The following is a 5,147-nucleotide window of genomic DNA, read 5'->3' as shown; positions in this document are numbered from 1 at the left end:
TTTTATACTTCAAATATTATTTACCAAAATTTATCGCTAATGATGGATAAGACGATAAAATTTCCAAATAAGTTGGAGTAGCTACAGATAGTATAACGTACAAAATAAGTTTTTAATTTGTTGTAAGGAAATCTTGAACATCAAATATCACATAGTCCAGTTTTTACAGGAGATAAGCAATTGAAATTAATGTGAGGGAGCATGTTAAATAATTTAATCTCCTGACACCTATAGTAGGGAGGATTCAACCTTACTACCTCAAGATTACATCTTAAAAGGCGATTAATGTCAATTTAACCACATCAAGCTTTGCTTATTGATAGTATATTGGTACATATGCTACATATGCCAGCTCTTATTCTCATACAAACGTTTGTTCTCATAAAAACCTAAGAAATGATAATAAGATATATCCTTAAGCTTTTGGGGTATTGTATTTGTAGATGCATAAAAATACACAATTCAAAGCAAAAGTGTAGTGTTGGTATTGGGAACTTGGCATTATAAAGCTAGGAGCCTTGTCTCCATGTCACGTTCCAAACCAGCTAACATCCTCATTCTATATTTCTTCCTTTTCTCTCTCCTCTAGGTTCGAGAAAGTGTAACAAAATCCCTTAAACCTATAAAGGAAATAATATATCCAACCATCCTCCAAGACAAGTTTAGACCAATTCCTCTTATGAAGAAAGCAACAATTCCTTGCCTTATTTGCTTTTCCTAGCTACTTCAATTCATTTCCTCTCTTATAAGTTATCTATCTTAACTAGGTAGAAGCCACAACATAAATTTAAAACTCTAAACACAAAATCTTAGACTAATTAAGTAATTAATCTAAGATTAGTCCTGCACAATTGTTTCACATCATCATGCAAGCATAATAAAGCTTTTGCTCTTCATCATTGGTCCTTCTTCCTCTTTAGTTTTATATATAAACTTGTATATATACAAGCAAAGAGGACGAGAACAAATTAAAGAAGTTGGAATATGATGAGTAGTGGAAGATTTAATAGGTCTATTAAAGGCTTATTAAGATCAATAAGCTTTTTGTGGCTTTCTTTGGTTGGAGTTTTAGCGAGTAGAGGAACAACGACGATGGCGACAACGACAAGTCCTTTAAACAAGCATAATGTGAATCATGAAGTGCTCACAGTTGGAAGAGAGAAGCACTTAGCTCGCTCAGAGGTGAATATAAACTACATGAGCAAAAGAAAAGTACCTAATGGTCCTGATCCTATACATAACAGGTGTGTTCGTAGCTGCTAGATAGTATTAATTTTAAAATTGTTATTCAATTATATCTCCATCATTTCGTTAAATTTGTTTTTTATAATTTGTTGAGAACGATAAATTAGATAAAACTCTAGTTAGACGGGTTTCTTATTTTGTATTATTCATTTCCTTACTATAAAAAAGTCCAAAATTTGCTTTTATATAGATTTCATGCATGGAAAACAAAACCAAAAAATACATGAATATTCATGTCTTTGTTTGTCGTCCCTATTATTCAATCATTAGACACTGAGAGAAAGTTTATCCATGTAATTTTTAATGTTATATTTTCTAATTCACAAAATGTTAACGTTAGTTGTAGACTTGATGTAGTAATGTAATTTTTTTTGTTGGTTTAAACTTTTTTTATTTTTTATTTTTTATTTTTATTTTTGGAAACTTAGTTAGTTCCTAACTACTTGATCTGTATTAGGAAATTTCTAGGATTTTGTAAGTATTGTAAAGCACTCCCAAAACCTTAGGAAAAAAAAGAGGGGGGGGGGGGGGCTTTTTAAATACATATACACAATACATTCAATGAAAATAATCTAAGTACATGTATTACAATATCCAAGAATTAGTGTATACCTTATCTTGAGAAGCATTTTTTGATATGTTTGTTTCATCTATGTCCTAAAGAAAATAAAGAATCTTGGCACACTTCACTTACATATCTCTATATATTCTTTCAAGAAAAAAGCAAGTATTCCCTACTCAAAACAACTAGCTCCTTACTTTGTTTCATGTTTATAGAATTGCTTGCATGAATTTCCTTAGAAAAACGGGATAGAATGGCTTGCATGAATTTCCTTGGGAAAAAAGGGATAGAATGGCTTGCCATGAATTTCCTTAGCTATTTTATTTCTAACATGATTTTATTATATCAATTCATCTCATTATTGCATGCGATTGCCTCCTTGCATAGTACAATATTGACGAGGGTAGGGGGAAATACAATAGGAGATATTATCAAGGAAATTTTTGATGTTCCTAAGATTGTTGCTTAGCTTGAGGCATTATTGACCTATTAACTAAACTCACATTGTCTTGTTAATTGCGTATATCGCCTCGAAGTTTAAAATTATCACCTAATAGTAATAAACAAAGTCTATGGTTAAATAAGTTCCTCTTACAAAATATACAGTCGCAAAGGTGGTGCGTGTTATCCCTCAAATTCAAATTTCACCAAACTAAGCAAATGAAAAGCAATGTTCTTGTATCTATATGCTTTATTCCAACTTCTATTTAGGTTTGCATAAAGTTAATTAACATATAATTTTGTTCCACTTGAACCTTTTTGCAGAAACTCTTTTTTTTTTTTAGTTTTACCATCTCTTTTTTTTCTTCTTTATAATATCTTAAGCAAGTACCTGTTAGCTAAGTAATGTTTTTAATAAAAAAAGACATTAAATGAAAGAGATTATTGTCTGAACAGGCATCTTCTTTAAAGTGACTTACAACAACACTTAGCATTTTGAAGCTGCTTTTGTTGCCTTATCAAAGTAGATAGCCTGTCTTTTCAGTCTCTGTAAGTATCAACTAATTAACAGATGTACTTTTTAATTACGGATCCTTCATTTTGTACTTTGATTTACAGAATATATTATGGTATAATTAGTGAAAAAATCCTTTCATAGTTATCTTTTTGACGGACTATTCATCCATAATTTAATACTTTAATTTTACTAGTCTTTCCTCTATTTTGCTTTTATTGAACTCGTTTCGACTTTCGTGATTTATAATATTCTAAGAAAAAATATATGAAGTACTCATTTAAGATTTTATTGAAAGTAATACGTTAGTCGGCGTGAAAGACGAATATAGTCAAATAAAAACGAACTACTACTTAAGTAGTACATGTTTGCTAGCATCTTCTTTTGAAAATTATAAATAAACAAAATCAGACATGCTTTTTTACATCTTTCTTTATTTAGAACCCTTAATACAAGATATACTTTGAGCAGGTTTGAATTTGAAAAGCTAGTCAAATATTGCTCCTTTAATTTTGTACAACTTTTAACAAGCAAACAACTTATAGTGGTCACTGGCCACATCACAACGTACTGAAGTGTAAGATTTACCTCTTCTTTGTTCAACTTTCTATCTACGCCTAGGTCTACGTACATACACTCGGGTGGTGCATATTGCATCAATGTGTAGTCTACGTACATACACTCGGGTGCGTGGTGCATATTGCGTCAATGTGTGGTGCTTGTTAGGTATGCATTGGTTGTGTGAGGTACGTACTTGGCGTATGATGTGCGTGGTCACTTGGTGCATATATCTAGCATCCACTGCACGGGTGTGTGAAACACACACATATCGCGTAGCAATTGATAATCAATAATCATACCTTCCTTTAGATTCCGTCATCGATACACCAAAATTTGCAATTCTAGCTTACCTTGATTAGGATTTGAATAAGGAATTTTCTTTTTATTATTATCACCGAATCACCGAATAATTAATATTCTTACATATTGAAGAAGTCAGAAAAAGAGTATTAGGAAACAATGGTAGAAGAGATAGGGGCCTCACTATAAGGAATAGATCTCATTGGGTACAATGTGGGTCTGGGTCACACAACTAATCACAAATTCACTCATCACTAGTGTCCGGTCCTTTTTTACTTTACAATCATAAATGCTTAATATGCGAGAAAATTCTCAAAATTAGACTTTAACTACATTTAAAATTAACCTCGTCAAAGAGTAACCTAACTCAGGCCAGGGGACTCTTTAATTTAAAAGATACTTCGTATATGACTAGTATTTAATTATTTTATTTCCCGCCCTAATTATTATTTAATTGACAATAAACCTTCATAAAAGTAAAACATTTTATTAATTAAACACATCCTATCAACTCTTTTTATCCCTTGAAATTTACCTTAACCATATAATTTTTTTTTTTAGCGTGATGAAGTTTTACATATATGTTCACATAGTCATGTACAATTTGCATATCTTCCTTAGCTTATTGAACTTAGTAGTATGACTCTTAAATCTAATCCTTTTTTTTTTCTCCTTTGTTTAGGCGAGCCGGAAATTCTAGACGACCACCAGGACAAGCTTAGGGTATGTACAAGAGCCTGAGGAGCATCCTCCATTATATATAGTTCACCAAATGATGAAGATCAAGTGCATATCATTTTATTTTCAACATAATTGTAGGAGTATTATTTTTGTAAAATAGGAGAGAAAATGTCATGAAAGTCATCAGAACGAAAAGTTATGTTCTATGATCCAGTATCTTAATTAGGTTGTGAGGTTGAGATCGAAGTTACCTTAATTTGAAAGAATAAAAATTATTAAGGTTCTTTTCAAGAAATTCTCACTCATCTCTCCCGGCCCACACTTGTATATGACTTAGAATGATACTCCTAACTTATTCGATTGAATAAAGTGGTCAAATATTTAACGGTAAAATGTATAATTAATATATGAGTGTGTTTGAATTTCTTATAAGCATGCATGGCAGATAGTCTCACAATATTTTATGAAGTTAATGTGTTAGGTAAAAATGGGGCATACCTATGATCTACGGGCACTTATGAGGGCCTTAATTTTTACAAGAAAATAAAAAGGGGTTATTTGGTTGCACACAAAAAATGGAAGAATTGAAAATTCCCATGAATTTGGAAATAAGGAACTTGTTTAGTAGACCATAAAAGTGGAGAATGTCATAAGTGTAAAATCATGGGAATTTCCAATTCCCATAAAACATGGGAATTTAATTACCAAGGTCCCCTTGGTAAATCAAAATTCCCATAATATGTAAATACCCATATAACAACCAAACAAGTTTAGTTAATTCATAGGAAGTTTTACGTGGGATTTTAATTCCCATGAAATACAAATGTCATAGGAAATTAATTC

The 5,147-nt window shown here is 31.4% G+C and overlaps 1 long non-coding RNA gene across 1 annotated transcript; it reads left to right on the top strand.

Annotated features, from left to right (window-relative positions):
• Positions 1-443: 443 nt before the first annotated feature.
• Positions 444-4,678, top strand: LOC145564091 (uncharacterized). Its single transcript, XR_014094741.1, has 3 exons — positions 444-1,244; positions 2,705-2,797; positions 4,306-4,678. It is a non-coding gene; the product is annotated as an uncharacterized LOC145564091 (long non-coding RNA).
• The last annotated feature ends 469 nt before the right edge of the window (positions 4,679-5,147 follow it).

Source organism: Chenopodium album, chromosome 10 (assembly GCF_948465745.1).
Source record: "Chenopodium album chromosome 10, dcCheAlbu1.1, whole genome shotgun sequence".
Classification (NCBI taxonomy): Eukaryota; Viridiplantae; Streptophyta; class Magnoliopsida; order Caryophyllales; family Amaranthaceae; genus Chenopodium; species Chenopodium album.
This window is presented reverse-complemented; position numbering and strand designations above follow the sequence as displayed.